Source organism: Salvelinus alpinus, chromosome 5, assembly GCF_045679555.1.
Source record: "Salvelinus alpinus chromosome 5, SLU_Salpinus.1, whole genome shotgun sequence".
Lineage (NCBI taxonomy): Eukaryota > Metazoa > Chordata > Actinopteri > Salmoniformes > Salmonidae > Salvelinus > Salvelinus alpinus.
In genome coordinates this window covers 56675003-56693303 of record NC_092090.1, presented here as the reverse complement: position 1 = coordinate 56693303, position 18301 = coordinate 56675003, and the positions used below count along the sequence as shown (strand labels likewise).

Sequence of the window (18301 nt, the reverse complement as noted above, 5' to 3'; positions counted from 1 at the left end):
AACCACGCATGAACAAGGGAATCTACAGTTGAATTTGGAAGTTTACATACACTTGTTGGAGTCATTAAAACTCGTTTTTCAACCACTCCACAAATTTCTTGTTAACAACCTATAGTTTTAGCAAGCCGGTTAGGCCATCTACTTTGTGCATGACACAAGTAATTTTTCCAACAATTGTTTACAGACAGATTATTTCACTTATAATTCACTGTATCACAATTCCAGTGGGTCAGAAGTTTACATACACTAAGTTGACTGTGCCTTTAAACAGCTTGGAAAATATGAGAAAATTATGTCATGGCTTTAGAAGCTTCTGATAGGCTAATTGACATCATTTGAGTCAATTGGAGGTGTACCTCCAAACGAACGTCAATGCCATACAACACTCCTTCCGTGGCCTCCAACTGCTCTTAAACGCTAGTAAAACCAAATGCATGCTTTTCAACCGTTCGCTGCCCGCACCCACCCGCCCGACTAGCATCACTACTCTGGACGGTTCTGACTTAGAATATGTGGACTACAAATACCTAGGTATCTGGCTAGACGGTAAACTCTCCTTCCAGACTCATATTAAACATCTCCAATCCAAAATTAAATCTAGAATCGGCTTCCTATTTCGCAAACAGAAGCCTACTTCACTCACGCTGCCAAACATACCCTCGTAAAACTGACTATCCTACCGATCCTCGACTTCAGCGATGTCATTTACAAAATAGCTTCTAATACTCTACTCAGCAAACTGGATGCAGTCTTTCACAGTGCCATCCGTTTTGTCACCAAAGCCCCTTATACCACCCACCACTGCGACCTGTATGCTCTAGTCGGCTGGCCCTCGCTACATATTCGTCGCCAGACCCACTGGCTCCAGGTCATCTATAAGTCTATGCTAGGTAAAGCTCTGCCTTATCTCAGATCACTGGTCACGATAACAACCCCCACCCGTAGCACGCGCTCCAGCAGGTATATCTCACTGGTCATCCCCAAAGCCAACACCTCCTTTGGCCGCCTTTCCTTCCAGTTCTCTGCTGCCAATGACTGGAACGAATTACAAAAATTGTTGAAGCTGGAGACTTATATTTCTCTCACTAACTTTAAACATCAGCTATCTGACCAGCTAACCGATCGCTGCAGCTGTACATAGCCCATCTGTAAATAGCCCACCCAATCTAACTACCTCATCCCCATATTGTTTTTATTTACTTTTCTGCTCTTTTGCACACCAGTATTTCTACATGCACATCATCATCTGCTCATCTATCACTCTAGTGTTAATTTGCTAAATTGTAATTACTTTGCTACTATGGCCTATTTATTGCCTTACCTCCTCACGCCATTTGCACACTGTATATAGACTTTCTTTTTTTCTATTGTGTTATTGACTGTACACTTGTTTATTCCATGTGTAACTCTGTGTTGTTGTTTGTGTCGCACTGCTTTGATTTATCTTGGCCAGGTCGCAGTTGTAAATGAGAACTTGTTCTCAACTAGCCTACCTGATTAAATAAAGGTGAAATTAAAAAAATACAAAATAAACCTGTGGATGTATTTCAAGGCCTACCTTCAAACTCAGTGCCTCTTGATTGACATCATGAGAATATCAAAAGAAATCAGCCGAGACCTTAAAAAACAATTGTAGACCTCTATAAGTCTGGTTCATCCTTGGGAGCAATTTCCAAAAGCATGAAGGTACCACGTTCATCTGTACAAACAATAGTATGCGACCACACAGCCGTCATAACGCTCAGGAAGGAGACGCGTTCTGTTGCCGAGAGATGAACGTACGTTTGGTGCGAAAAGTGCTAATCAATCCCAGAACAACAGCAAAGGACCTTGTGAAGATGCTGGAGGAAACAGGTACAAAAGTATCTATATCCACAGTAAAACGAGTCCTACATGGACATAACCTGAAAGGCCGTTCAGCAAGGAAGAAGCCACTGCTCCGAAACCGACATAAAAAAAGATAGACTACGGTTTGCAACTGCACTGTACTTTTTGGAGAAATGTCCTCTGGTCTGATGAAACAAAAATAGAACTGTTTGGCCATAATGACCATCAATATGTTTGGAGGAAAAAGGGGGAGGCTTGCAAGCCGAAGAACATCATCCCAACCGTGAAGCACGGGGGTGGCAGCATCATGTTGTGGGGGTGCTTTGCTGCAGGGGGGACTGGTGCACCTCACATAATAGATGTCATCATGAGGTAGGGAAATTATGTGGATATCTTAAAGCAAAATCTGAAGACATCAGTCAGGAAGTTAAAGCGTGGTCACAAATGGGTCTTCCAAATGGACAATAATCCCAAGCATACTTCCAAAGTTGTGGAAAATGGCTTAAGGACAAGAAAGTCAAGGTTTTGGAGTGGCCATCACAAAGCCCTGACCTCATCCTATAGAAAATTTGTGGGCAGAACTGAAAAAGTGTGTGCGAGCAAGGAGTCCTACAAACCTGACCTAAGACAGGGAAATTTTACTAGGATTAAATGTCACGTGTTGTGAAAAACTGAATTTAAATGTATTTGACTAAGGTGTATTTAAACTTCCGACTTCAACGGTATATTCGGAGAGCCTGTATCTGTCCTGCCTTTGACTTTGGTGCAGGGAATGTGATGTCCAAAGCCTCTTCGTCGCAAAACTCCCTGATCTTCTCAAAAAGATAGTTTGTCTAGCTGTATCCAGTCCAGGTAGTGCTTTTACAGGCATATAATCTATGGGAGGAAGGATGTCAGCGTTGCGCAGCAGTTGAAACCTGGTACCATCAATCCGAACGCTCCTTGGCGACAACACCAGACTTCAAAGCATCGAAGCTGTAAAACAGGGAATAACAACAAAAAATCGGAAGACATTACAACATTCATTCACCTCCCAAGTTTAGATAAGAATAACCTCATACAATGAAAATAATTTTTTACCTGAAGTTCTGGTACTGCTTGATCTGTGGCAGCGGCCTGAAGTACCAGCCATGTTGTTGCCAGCCATAGCTTCTTTTTTTTTAAGTTAACCAATAGGGTTCTGAGAAATGGCATTCTGAGAAAACATCACTCACGTTACACACACTTCATACCACACACATAAGCAAACTTAGGGATGACATGCCAGTAACAAATGCTGACACTACACATTCAAGTATATCTGACCAAATTATTGTACTTTTGAATTCCGTAAAGTCAATGTGGACGAGGTGAAAAAATATTTGTTGTCTATCAACAATGACAAGCCACCGGGGTCTGACAATCTGGATGGAAAATTACTGAGGATAATAGCAGACGATATTGCCACTGCTATTTGCAACATCTTCAATTTAAGCCTACTAGCGAGCGTGTGCTCTCAGGCCTGGAGGGAAGCTAAAGTCATTCCGCTACCAAAGAATAGTAAAGCCCCCATTACTGGCTCAAATAGCCGACCAATCAGCCTGTTACCAACCCTTAGTAAACTTCTGGAAAAAATTGTGTTTGACCAGATACAATGCTATTTCACAGTAAACAAATTGACAACAGAATTTCAGCATGCAAATAGGGAAGGACACTCAACAAGCACAGCACTTACACAAATGACTGATGATTGGCTGAGAGAAATTGATGACAAAATTATTGTGGGGGCCCTCTTGTTAGGCTTCAGTGCAGCTTTTGATATTAACGGTCATAGCCTGCTGCTGGAAAAAACGTATGTTTTATGGCTTTCCACCCCCTGCTATTATGTGGATAAAAAGTTACTTGTCTAACAGAACACAGAGGGTGTTCTTTAATGGAAGCCTCTCAAATATAATCCAGTTAGAATCAGGAATTCCCCAAGGTAGCTTTTTAGGCCTCTTGCTTTTTTAATGTTTTACTAATGACATGCCACTGATTTTGAGTAAAGACAGAGTGTTTATGTATGCCGATGACTCAACACTGGTCTAAGACACTGCATCTCAGTGCTAGAGGCGTCACTACAGACAACCTGATTCAAATCCTGACTGTATCACAACCGGCCGTGATTGGGAGTCCCATATGGCGGCGCACATATGACAGCGTCGTCCGAGTTCACCATTGTAAATAAAAAATATTTCTTAACTGACTTGCCTAGTTACATAAAGGTAAAAAAAATAAAAAAATAAATACACATCAGCGACTGAAATGACTGCAACACTCAACAAAGAGCTGAAGTTATTTTCAGAGTGGGTGGCAAGGAATAAATATATTAATAAATATTTCTAAAACTAAAAGCATTGTATTTGGAACAAAACATTCACTAAACCCTCAACCTCAACTACATCTTGTAATAAATTATGTGGAAATTGAGCAAGTTGAGATGACTAAACTGCTTGAAGTAACCCTAGATCGTAAACTGTCATGATCAAAACATATTGATGCAATAGTAGCTAAGATGGGGAGAAGTCTGTCTATAATAAAGCGATGCTCTGCCTTCTTAACAACAAGGCAGGTTCTACAGGCCCTAGTTTTGTCGTACCATGACTACTGTTCAGTCATGTGGTCAGGTGCTACAAAAAAAAGCACGGCTGGCCCTTGGATGTACACAGAGAGCTAATATTAATAATATGCATGTCAATCTCTCCTGGCTGAAAGTGGAGGAGAGATTGACTTCATCACTACTTTTATTTATGAGAGGTATTGACATGTTAAATGCACCGAGCTGTCTGTCTAAACTACCGGCACACAGCTCGGACACCCATGCATACCCCACAAGACATGCCACAAGAGGTCTCTTCACAGTCCCCAAGTCCAGAACAGACTATGGGAGGCACACAGTACTACATAGAGCCATGACTACATGGAGCTCTATTCCACATCAAGTAACCTGATGCAAGCAGTAAAATTAGATTAAAAAACTGATAAAAAAACACCTTATGGAACAGCAGGGACTGTGAAGCAACACAAACATTGGCACAGACACATGCATACACACAAATAATAACATACGGACTATACATACACATAGATTTAGTACTGTAGATACGTGGTAGTGGTGGAGTATGGGCCTGAGGGCACACAGTGTATTGTCAAATCTGTGAATGTATTGTAATGTTTTTAAAATTGTATAAACTGCCTTAATTTTGCTGAACCCCATTGGCAGCAGCTAATGGGGATCCATAATAAATACAAATACAAATGTTAGCTAGCAACCCAGCCACCTACCCTCAGCTAATGTTAGCTAGCTAACAGCAAGCTTTAACTTTGGGTCTTTTGTTAAGGCATGTCACGTTAACGTTAGCTATCTAACTCAATCTATAGAGTAATGTTACTAGCAATACAAACCGATTGTCAAGCTAAAGTTAACCAAATAATGTTAGGTTTAATGTTAGTTAGCAAGCCAGCCATGGAACTCCAGCTGGCTAGCTAACAGCAACATTTAGCTTGCAATGAAAACAACTTTGACAAAATTAGAAATGTATAATATCTGAATCTGTAGCTAGATTCTTACCTGTATACACGGATGAAAGCTTCACGGCAGACTGCAACCCCTTTTATAAGACATCCTGTTTTGTTTCCGTTTAGTTTGCACAGCTTGTTTGGCCCGTTGTGTTCCACTGATTTCAAAACGTGTTATTTTCAGAGTGAGAGAGAGTCAGCATTGCATGGCACGATCGTCGTTCAGAAAGTAGTCCACCACAACTTTTTCCCACTGAGATTTGTCGATAGCACCTGATAAATTCAGGGCAGCAATGTTATAGAGAGCAGTAGCAACATATTTGCAGTTCTCCATGGCTAACGTTATATCTTTAAAAAAAAAATGCAGTAGAAAGGACTATCTATGCATTACGAGCAGCTCATTTTATAGACACAAGATGCAACACCGCAGACCAATCCAAACTAATCTCTCAGCATGTCCAGCCCACTCATTATCTCTGCCAATCATGGCTAGCGGGAAGGTTGCTCGCTTTCTCTGTGGCTAAACCAACTAGGCTCTTAATTTAACAATTTTATTCGTATTTACAGATGACATACAAGTTTGATATTAAAGCACAAGAAAGTTCATGTATATGTATCTCTGGAGCATGCTAACATCTCTGTTGACTAGTCTACGATTCGAAAAACACTAAACAAGAATGGTGTTCATGAGAGGACACCACAGAAGAAGCCACTGCTGTCCAAAAAAAAACATTGCTGCACGTCTGAAGTTCGCAAAAGAGCACCTGGATGTTCCACAGCGCTACTGGCAAAATATTCTGTGGACAGATTAAACAAAAGTTGAATTGTTTGGAATACACAACACTGTGTGGAGAAAAAAAGGCACAGCACACCAACATCAAAACCTCATCCTCACTGTAAAGTATGGAGGGAGCATCATGGTTTGGGATTGCTTTGCTGCCTCAGGGCCTGGACTGCTTGCTATCATAGACGGGAAAATGAATTCCCAAGTTTATCTATACATTTTGCAGGAGAATGTAAGGTTATCTGTCTGCCAATTGAAGCTCAAAAGATGTTGGGTGATGCAACAGGACAACGACCCAAAACACAGAAGTAAATCAAAAACAGAATGGCGTCAACAGAAGAAAATGAAACAGTTTTGTAAAGAGGAATGGTCCTGAATTCAACAAAAAATGTTTGGTTGAGGTTATTGTTGCAAAAAGGAGGGTCAACCAGTTATTAAGTCAAAAGGTTCACATATTTTTCCCACACTGCACTGTGAATGTTTACACAGTGTGTTCAATAAAGACATGAAAACGTATAATTGTTTGTGTGTTATTAGTGTAAGCAGACTGTGTTTGTCTATTGTTGTGACTTAGATGAAGATCAGATAAAATTATGACAAATTTATGTAGAAATCCAGGTAATTCCAAAGGGTTCACATACTTTTTCTTGCCACTGTATGCACGAACACTCTGAACAAGAGCCAAGAGTGGACACGTATTGGCCATACAGTGATGTGGTAGTGTGTGTGTGTGTGTGTGCGTGCGTGCGTGCGTGCGTGCGTGCGTGCGTGCGTGTGTGTGTGTGCGTGCGAGCAAGCGAGCGCATGAGTCTATCAGTGTGTTAATTTGATCCCTTGGCCAGTCATTTAATGATTCATTAACTCTGAGCTTAGTCCCTCTCTAGTACCTATAACCACTGTAGATGTGACAGCCAACCATTACAAAACAAATAAACAAAATTTGCAGGTTCACATGTTGAGCTTAAATTTCACACCATCTTTACACATGTGAGGAGAATAACATGTTTTCACATGATAAAATAATGTATATAATCGTATACTCACTTTTCACGTGAAAAGAATTCACATGTGAAAAATCACATTGCTGTTTCACATGTGAAAATCAATCCCGTGAAAAAAAATGAATTTGCAGGTTCACATGTAAGAAAACTCCACATGTGAAAATCCCACTTTCACAAGAAAATTCCAAATTTTCTCGAATGTTTGTAAACAAAGTAAATGTAAACATACACTGTATAGCCTAAAAACATCGTTAAATGTATAATTTTCATATAATAGATGGTCAGTCCTTGCATCCATAGCATAGTCTCAGCTTTTTACCAAACTGTTTCAATTAAGGATTGCCGCTTTAAACACCTTTAAAACCTTTCTAGCACAGGGTTTCCGCTAGTGGAACACCCACAACATTCCGCTGAAAAGGCAGCGCGCGAAATTAAAAAATATATTTTTGAAATATGTAACTTTCACACATTAACAAGTCCAATACAGCAAATGAAAGATAAACATCTTGTTAATCTACCCATCGTGTCCGATTTTTTAAAGGTTGTACAGCGAAAACACAACATATATTTATGTTAGATCACCACCAAATCCAAAAAACACACAGCCATTTTTCCCAGGCAAAGATAGAGTCACAAAAGCAGAAATAGAGATAAGATTAATCACTAACCTTTGATAATCTTCATTAGATGACACTCATAGGACATCATGTTACACAATACATTTATGTTTTGTTCGATAATGTGCATATTTTTATCCACAAATCTCGGTTTACATTGGCGCCATGTTCAGAAATGCCTCCAAAATATCCGGAGTAATTAGAGAGAGCCACGTCAAATAACAGAAATACTCATCATAAACTTTGATGAAAGATACATGTTTTACATATAATTAAAGATACACTTGTTCTTAATGCAACCGCTGTGTCAGATTTTTTTTTAACTTTACGGAAAAAGCATACCATGCAATAATCTGAGACGGCACTCAGAAATACACAACATTTCTCCGCCATGTTGGAGTCAACAAAAATACGAAATTACATCATAAATATTCCATTACCTTTGATGATCTTTCATCAGAATGCAGTGCCAGGAATCCTAGTTCCACAATAAATCGTTGTTTTGTTCGATAATGTCCATTACTAGTGTCCAATTAGCTACTTTTGCTAGCACGTTTAGTTCACATGTCCACACTCTGGCGCCGGTCTAGGCGAACTCGGGCAAAAACCTCAAAAAGTTATATTCCAGGTCGAATTAAGTAGAGAATCAATCTTCAGGATGTTGTTATCATATATATCCAATAACGTTCCAACCTGAGCATTCTTTTCAGTCTCTATAAGTAATGGAACGCATGGCCATATCATGACTAGCGCGCGTGACCAGGAACTAGCATTCTGCCAGACCACTGACTCAAATAGCTGCCATCCGGCCCAACATCACACTAGAGGCTTCATTCCACATTCTACTGACTGTTGACATCTAGTGGAAGGCGTAGGAAGTGCGACCAGATCCATATCTTACTGGGATGTGAATAGACGATGAGTTTAACATCAACCAGCCCCAGAATTTCCACTTCCTGTTTGGAAGTTTGCCTGCCATATGAGTTCTGTTATACTCACAGACATAATTCAAACAGTTTTAGAAACTTCAGAGTGTTTTCTATCCAATAGTAATAATAATATGCATATATTTGCATCTGGGACAGAGTAGGAGGCAGTTCACTATGGGCACGCGATTCATCCAAAGTGAAAATGCTGCCCCCTATCCCTAATAAGTTAGTTATAGTGTTATTATTGTATATGGTGAAATCCTCTAGTGAGTGAGGTACGTTTGTGCCATTAATATTAAGCAAAACTTCTGTCGAGAACAACATTTTTAGTATTGCAAACACAAAGAATGATCTTGAAAGCAAAACATAAACCCAAAAGTACTGGTAGCAAAATAAAATATTGCAAGGAAATACTATTAACTGTAAATGGACAACGCGATTAAATAAAACACCTTCCTCTTTCCTGTAATTTGACTGACATATCGTTGGTTGTTACGCTGGCCTTTTGCTGCTTTTTCTCTAGTTGGAAGTTTTGGTACATTCATTCCAGCAACATCGCAGCCTGCATCCCACTGCTGGTTTACTTTTGAAGCTAAGCATGGTCGTTCCTGGTTGGTCCCTGGATGGTGACCAAATGAAGCTGAAGTGGTGAAAATAATACTATGAAAAATGTAATTCGTTCACACGTCTGAAAACCACGCAATTTTTTTCATTTTTTGTTGTTGTAAAGGAACACACTTGGCAGAGAGAGAGAGAGAGGGAGGGGGCAGAAAGAGAGAGACAGAGGGAGTGTGAGGGAGCAAGAGAGACAGGGAGTGTGAGGGAGCGAGAGAGGCAGTGGGGGTGTGAGGGAGCGAGAGAGAGTGTGAGGGAGTTAGAGAGAGAGTGTAAGGGAGTTAGAGAGAGAGAGTGTGAGGGAGCGAGAGAGAGAAAGTGAGGGAGTGAGAGAGAGAGGGAATAAGATAGAGAATGGGGAGCACCACAGTACCAGCTTCACCCAGGTTAATGAGGCATCACAGAACAAATGAACCACTGTAGCACGATGGACCAGCTGGCTATCAAGCATACACACACACACACAAACTTACAGTATCTCTAGCTAAACATTTATCTCTATCCAATCATTCCAAACGGGCTGGCTGGTGAAATTCCCTGGGTAGAGGAAAAAGTCTCCCGGTACATTATCATTATTGCAATCTGGCAGAAAATCCAACCAAGCTGCATGATTGGAAGAACAAACTGAATGTGCAAGAGATATTTAGCCATGCTCAGATGAAAATAACAGTTCAATAAAATACGTTGTCATTAGGTAGCAGAGAGAGAGAAAAGACGAAGGAAGGAAGGGAAGCATCTTCAGGGGTGTGGAAGCAGACAGACACTCACCTTCTAGAACCATCTATAGGTGTGGACGGTGGTGAGGTGGCTTCTCAGAGCAGAGGTCAGGGGGCCGGAGTTGGGATTGGACCCTATGGTTCCGTGGATCTCAGTGGCCTTGTGGCTCGTGTCAGTGTAGGTCACTGGCTCCTTAGACAGAAAAAGGCATACATGGCTGTGTTAGAACACACCAGCTCCAAACTACAACACAGAAAAGAAGTGGAGACATTGTAGATAAGGCTAGGGAGAGGCAGATGAGGAACTAATGTAAGAGGAGTGGGTGGAGAAACAGAGAGAAACGGATGAAAAAAAACGTTGCCCTCCTTCACACACACATACTACAAAAGGTTGAAACAAGCTTATCCCATTGGCAGAGTGAGAGAAGAGAGAGAGAACAGCTCCAGTTTGTCTCTTAGTAGTCCTATCTGTAATAATCCTGGCAGAGCAGCAGCAGCAGAGAGGCTGTGGAAAATCAGCCTTGTGTTCTTGTTATACATCTCTGGCTTTATGACGTGACTTCTGTGGCTATGTGACAGATGAAACAGAGTGAATCTGAACAAGAGCTCTCACACACAAACACAGGCGCACACACACACACACACACAGGCGCACACACACACACACACACACACACACACGCGCGCACACACACAAACGCAGACCGCACACACACTCTTGCCCAATTTGTCAAGGCAATGTGAGATGTCTGTGACTGAACTGAGAGAGCCATAACCTAGATTTTCACGGAGCGGATAACAAAATCAGGTTTTTGTTCTGATTCTAGTCTGGCCTTGATAAAGTTTCCATCATTTAGATGAGTTTAGACAGAGAGCAGAGCCGAGTATTACATAACGGCAGCACAATGTGACTCTATGACAATATCTGAATAACACCCGAAGAAAATAAATAACAAAAATAAATAATAAATACATTTTCCAAGATGGCATCTCCTCTTGCATCCAAAAAGAGGTGATGTCATAAACTGTTGCCTGATATAAACTATGTACTACATGCTGTATGTCTATAGGTTGGGAGGAACTGAGGAAGTGGGTAGGACAGAGTAGTGTTTTCATGATTAGGGCTGTTGCAGTGACCGTATTACCGCCACACCGGCGATCATGAGTCATGAAGGCAGCCAAATTCTACGTGACTGTTTAGTCATGGTAATTAGGTTTCTCCAAGCTCTGATGCCGTTGATGGTCATTAGTAGCCTACCACACTTGCTAACTGCCTGCTACTCTATTGTCCCTCTAATCACTCTGACATCAATGCAAATGTAATCAAACATTTTATCAAACATTTGATGAGAGCCCATGAGCTCAGATCCGGCAATGCGGAAGCATACAGCTCATCCAGGGCCAACCTGAAAAAGGGCATCAAGATGGCTAAACATAACCACAAACTGCGGATTGAGGAGCACTTCAACAATAACTCCGACCCTCGACGTATGTGGCAGGGCATCCAAGCCATCACAGACTACCGGCCAAAAAACCCTACCCCCACAGCCAGCGACGTCTCTGTCGAGTTAAACAGGTTCTATGCTCGCTTTGACAGGGACAACAAAGATCCAGCCATCAAAGCTGAGCACCCCCCAGATGATGCAGTGGCTGATGCACTGTTTTTTGATGCTGGAATTATTTTGGGGTGGTTAGGTATGACTCCTTTGGGTTTCCATAAAAAGCTGGGGAAAAAAGCTTCTCTGTGGTAGGCTAAGTGAATAACATGATAAGCCTCCGTCTGTAATATTTGATGGGCGGGGTAAATGTTACAGTTGAAGCTGCTTTACTCAACTCTGCCTCACAACTAAAGAGTTAAGTTAGCTCCTTAGTTAGTTCTAAAAAGCGTTAGTGTTATTAGCCTTAGCCTATTTAGCAAGCTCGAATCTGCCATGCCACGATTTATATCAGAAATTGGCTTCGCCAAAACATACCCAAGAGAAGAAAAAGAGCAATGAGCAGCATCAAACTACCAAGCCCAGCAGTGATGATGTTGCCGAGCTCCAGCTAGCTCCGCGTGCAGAGCCTACCCACCCGGTTACTGCAAACGAGGCATTCTGTTTCCCATGTCGAAAGTTCTGCTAATGCAGACAAGGCCTTCACCCAAGCTGGGTATTCTAACTGAAAGCATGCTATTGATAGTACCAAACGATTCGCTAGGTACGCAAAGAGCATTTGAAAGGCACTGCATCGTGGAAAGAATCCTATGGGAACATTGGTGTCAACATTTGTTAATAACGGGCAGCTGGCGAGAAATGTCATATACCTTTTCTGTCTATGATGGTATATACTCTCTGAAAAGACAATGAACTTGCCAATGTGTTTAGTACCCACAATGCCACATACACGTCACACAATATTCAAAATGAACACATAGGACTGACTCATGGGTGGGGCATCCACAGTTACATGTGAGAACTAATTTTCCACTTTGACAAACGTGTTCAGTGTTATGGTAGGCAGGCATTGCTTAATTGATTAAGTGGGTCGAATTTGATCCAGTGTATTGTGCCATACGTGTTGCTGTACTCATGAGTGGCATCGTTTCCCATGTTTGAAGCGGCAAGACAGCTACAGTGGGGCAAAAAAGTATTTAGTCAGCCACCAATTGTGCAAGTTCTCCCACTTAAAAAGATGAGAGAGGCCTGTAATTTTCTTCATAGGTACACTTCAACTATGAAAGACAAAATGAGAAGAAAAAAATCCAGAAAATCACATTGTAGGATTTTTTATGAATTTATTTGCAAATTATGGTGGAAAATAAGTATTTGGTCAATAACAAAAGTTTATCTCAATACTTTGTTATATACCCTTTGTTGGCAATGACAGAGGTCAAACGTTTTCTGTAAGTCTTCACAAGGTTTTCACACACTGTTGCTGGTATTTTGGCCCATTCCTCCATGCAGATCTCCTCTAGAGCAGTGATGTTTTGGGGCTGTTGCTGGGCAACACGGAATTTCAACTCCCTCCAAAGATTTTCTATGGGGTTGAGATCTGGAGAACGGCTAGGCCACTCCAGGACCTTGAAATGCTTCTTACGAAGCCACTCCTTCGTTGCCCGGGCGGTGTGTTTGGGATCATTGTCATGCTGAAACACCCAGCCACGTTTCATCTTCAATGCCCTTGCTGATGGAAGGAGGTTTTCACTCAAAATCTCACGATACATGGCCCCATTCATTCTTTCCTTTACACGGATCAGTCGTCCTGGGCCCTTTGCAGAAAAACAGCCCCAAAGCATGATGTTTCCACCCCCATGCTTCACAGTAGGTATGGTGTTCTTTGGATGCAACTCAGCATTCTTTGTCCTCCAAACACGACGAGTTGAGTTTTTACCAAAAAGTTATATTTTGGTTTCATCTGACCATATGACATTCTCCCAATCTTCTTCTGGATCATCCAAATTCTCTCTAGCAAACTTCAGACGGGCCTGGACATGTACTGGCTTAAGCAGGGGGACACGTCTGGCACTGCAGGATTTGAGTCCCTGGCGGCGTAGTGTGTTACTGATGGTAGGCTTTGTTACTTTGGTCCCAGCTCTCTGCAGGTCATTCACTAGGTCCCCCCGTGTGGTTCTGGGATTTTTGCTCACCGTTCTTGTGATCATTTTGACCCCACGGGGTGAGATCTTGCGTGGAGCCCCAGATCGAGGGAGATTATCAGTGGTCTTGTATGTCTTCCATTTCCTAATAATTGCTCCCAAAGTTGATTTCTTAAAACCAAGCTGCTTACCTATTGCAGATTCAGTCTTCCCAGCCTGGTGCAGGTCTACAATTTTGTTTCTGGTGTCCTTTGACAGCTCTTTGGTCTTGGCCATAGTGGAGTTTGGAGTGTGACTCTTTGAGGTTGTGGACAGGTGTCTTTTATACTGATAACAAGTTCAAACAGGTGCCATTAATACAGGTAACGAGTGGAGGACAGAGGAGCCTCTTAAAGAAGAAGTTACAGGTCTGTGATAGCCAGAAATCTTGCTTGTTTGTAGGTGACCAAATACTTATTTTCCACCATAATTTGCAAAAAAATTCATTTAAAGTAAACTTTAAATTAGTTGAATTGCCTATTCTTGGATAAATTGAATGTTATTGAATTTAATTAAAAGACAGTTTTCCAATGTGGCCTCCTCTCCCTGTCCTGCTCTTCCAGTGCATAATGTACTGTAGGCATACTGTGATAGGGTGCTGCTTGACTCTGGCCGACAGAAAACAAACAGTAAAACATCAGATATTGGGACAGTTTTGGTCTGTGTGTGTACATACCAGAAGACAACAGTTGTCTCCTCTTATTGGGAGTAAGAAGAACAGACAGGAGAGTGGTTGAACTAGAGGTTTACTATAGCAGAGACTGAGCTAAATAGCCAGTGAATCCTGTGATCGAGAGGTCTAGATTCTGGGATAGGGAAATAGAGTCACTGATTTGGCTCTGATTTAGCCACATCCATACACAGAGCTGCTCAGACTGGAGCACTGAGTCAGACAGGGCAAAACATTTTGGAACCATACGTGCAAACATTAGAAAAGGTTTAAGTTGGAACAGTTTTTGCATCTCAAAATGGGCATCAACCAATTAAAATCATTGATTTACTTGCACGTGATAGAAGGCTACATTCTATCTAGTTCCATCAGATAACATGGAACACGTTAGCCCTATGCTAACTTCACCAGCTGACTGTGATTATATCCAGTAACAAGTTCTGCATCAGCCAATTACAAATGTTGACGTAGATGGACTTCATCAAACACTTTTCAATGAGATTGCCAAAATCCTGAAGTGTCCCTTTAAGGACAATGAGAGCCTTTATCTCTAACGTCCTTCATACTGGACACAGAGACATAAAAATGGTATCCATGAGTTAATCTGACTCTGGGGAAGTAGATCAAGTGTGTGTATTGTATGTTGTAAGGAGGTGCCCCCTTCCACTGTGCTAATGGACTTCTCCTGGGCCCGAGTGAGTAAAGACAACCATGCTGGCACGTGTCCCTTGTGAATTAGCTGTGAATTAGCTGTGAATCAGGATCTCTGAATGGCTATGTTCAACTGTGTATTTACTGTTGGCTTCCATGACTGTATCTTTCTCTCTCTCCCTCCATCTGTAATATAGGAGCTGGGTAGGATATAGGCGCCGAAGTCAGGCTCATTCATGACCTGTATCTGTGACGAGGGGGACCTGGAGCTGATCTATGCTAACATGCCCAAACATCTCAGAAGGGACAAAAGGTGATTACTAACAAGACAGTACATCACAAGTGTTTAGTAATATCACCCTTTCAATACATGTCACTGATCAACTCATCCTCATTTTTCTACAGATGGAGGACAGAAGAGTCCTCTGACTGAAAGACAGGTTGATACTGATGTCTGAATTGGGACAGACCTTGCACTCAGCATTAAAATTATAAAAGACATCTATTGCTTGTTATTGTCTTTTGTTATTATTGAATCGAATGGTACTATCAATAGGGTGGGGGACCCTATGTATTCTTCAAACATGTCAGGGATCTCCGTTCTTATATGGGACACACTACAGGAAGGTATAATATTAGCACATTGTTATATTAGCAGAACACTGCTTCTACAGTATTATGTGAAGGATGGTTTATTCTACATGGAAATTTGAAAGTTATCAAAATATTGTTTAGAATATCTACATAAGTTCAGCAATTGCACTCTTCTCATATTACTCTGTAGGCTACTGAGCGATTCAAAGATTGGTCAGTAGCTACAGAGTGGTATGAGAAGAGTGCCATCCTCCGGCATTTCACATCTGCCTGTAGTTATTGAACTCTGTCATATCCAGGATGGAGTGTCATGCACTCCAACCCTCCTGTCACCTGGCTGCACCTGTCCATAACCTGTAATACATACTACATAGATGGAATCACCCACTGGAGACTGGAAGACAGAACCTCACCCAGACAGATGTGCATGTCAGTGGGTGGTTAGAAAACCAAATCCTTAGATTTGTCCAAATAGACAAATATAATGCCTTTCTAGTTCAGGTTAGATAACTGAAGTTGTACTCTCCACACAACATTTTTATTTTCTAGGTAAGTGTAAGCATACTGTCTTTATAAGGACATCAATATGATATTTAAAGCATGAAATGTTTTGTCTTTGTCACACATACATTTTTTTGTTGATCAATGTATGTACACCAGTGCTGCCAACTCTCATGCATTGGCCATGAAACACACACATTTGACCCTCTTCTCACGCTCACACGCCACACTTCTTATATCTCAAGCATTGGAAAGTAGTGCTTTTATTTTTCTAATTAGTCCAATGTTGAAATCGGAGGATATGAGCCTGCAATTTAACATCACGAGTGGAACCTCTGAACCGCGGCACATGAAGTATATGATTGGTCTAGTTACGTAAGGGATCAAGGGAATTGGATGCACTTTTTAAAGAAACACCACTCAAGATTAGATTGGAGCGGAATAGAGAGAGAACGTCCTCTGCTGAGTTTATAAAACTGTAAAAAGAGCAGCAAGGTAGCGCTGTTTTATGTACAATGTTTTCAAACAAAAGTAGGTTGCATGCACCGAAGTCAATTTAATCCACATTGCATTAGTCCCCTTGTTTGGTGCTTGGAATTTAGGTTGTGATAACGAAAAGGCAGCAGACAGACCTACAATATGTTTTAGCAGGAAAGTTTGGTAGGGTGACCTGATTTGTAACTACGAAAAACATTTTGTCTAACAGACAGTGAACCCAAAAGTGTAAGTTTGATTCTAGAAGGGGGGACAATAATTTGGTTAGGGTGTAGGGGCAGATTAATGCAATCTTGTTTTCAGGAGATTTGATCTACTTCACTTAGTCTGATCAGTGGAACAATTTCATTCTTAACAATGGACAAAAATATTGAGTAATTATATGCTTATTCAGAAAGAAAACTACTGTTATTCCCTACACTTATTTTCTTATTCCACTTCTTCCCAATTTTGCCACAAAGCAAAAACACGTTTTTAGAAATGTTTGCAAATGTATATTTTTTTTAAATTAACTGAAATATCACATTTACATAAGTATTCAGACCCTTTACTCAGTACTTTTTTGAAGCACCCTTGGCAGCGATTACAGCCTCAAGTTTTCTTGGGTATAACACTACAAGCTTGGCACACCTGTATTTTGGGAGTTTCTCACATTCTTTGCAGATCCTATCAAGCTCTGTCAGGTTGGATGGGGAGCGTCGCTGCACAGTTATTTTCAGGTCTCTCCAGAGATGTTCGATCGGGTTCAAGTCCAGGCTCTGGCTGGGCCACTCAAGGACATTCAGAGACTTGTCCTGAAGCCACTCCTGCATTGTCTTGGCTGTGTGCTTAGGGTCATTGTCCTGTTGGAAGGTGAAACTTTGCCCTAGTCTGAGGTCCTGAGCGCTCTAGAGGATCTCTCTGTACTTTGCTTCGTTCATCTTTCCCTCGATCCTGACTAGTCTCCCAGTTCGTACCACTGAAAAACATCCCCACAGCATGATGCTGCCACCACCATGCTTCACCGTAAGGATGGTGCCAGGTTTCCTCCAGATGTTTTATTTTATTTATTTCACCTTTATTTAACCAGGTAGGCTAGTTGAGAACAAGTTCTCATTTGCAACTGCGACCTGGCCAAGATAAAGCATAGCAGTGTGAACAGACAACAACACAGAGTTACACATGGAGTAAACAATAAACAAGTCAATAACATAGTAGGAAAAAAAAGAAAAAAAAAGAGAATCTATATACAATGTGTGCAAAAGGCATGAGGAGGTAGGCAATAAATAGGCCATAGGAGCAAATAATTACAATTTAGCAGATTAACACTGGGGTGATAAATCATCAGATGATCATGTGCAAATAGAGATACTGGTGTGCAAAAGAGCAGAAAAGTAAATAAATGAAAACAGTATGGGGATGAGGTAGGTAAATTGGGTGGGCTATATACCGATGGACTATGTACAGCTGCAGCGATCGGTTAGCTGCTCAGATAGCTCAGACTTTGACGCTAGGAATTCTGGCCAAAGAGTTCAATATTGGTTTCATCAGACCAGAGAATCTTGTTTCTCATGGTCTGAGACTCCTTTAGATGCCTTTTGGCAAACTCCAAGCGTGCTGTCATGTGCCTTCTACTGAGGAATGGCTTCCGCCTGGCCACTTTACCATAAAGGCCTGATTGGTGGAGTGCTGCAGAGATGGTTGTCCTTTTGAAAGGTTCTCCGATCTCCACAGAGGAACTCTGGAGCTCTGTAAGAGTGACCATCGGG

The 18301-nt window shown here is 41.4% G+C and overlaps 1 protein-coding gene across 5 annotated transcripts in view; it reads right to left on the bottom strand.

Moving 5' to 3' along the window:
- The window catches only part of LOC139576361 (amyloid-beta A4 precursor protein-binding family A member 1-like), a 118905-nt gene that overhangs the window by 78501 nt on the left and 22103 nt on the right, over nt 1–18301 (bottom strand). For 4 of the 5 annotated variants that reach the window (XM_071402390.1, XM_071402395.1, XM_071402396.1 and 1 more), the window contains exon 2: nt 10079–10219. The gene's annotated coding sequence lies outside the window, so the exon portion shown is untranslated. Of the gene's footprint in view, nt 1–5416; nt 7076–10078; nt 10220–18301 lie in introns of those variants that run through there. The other variant, XM_071402394.1, reaches the window with a different exon arrangement.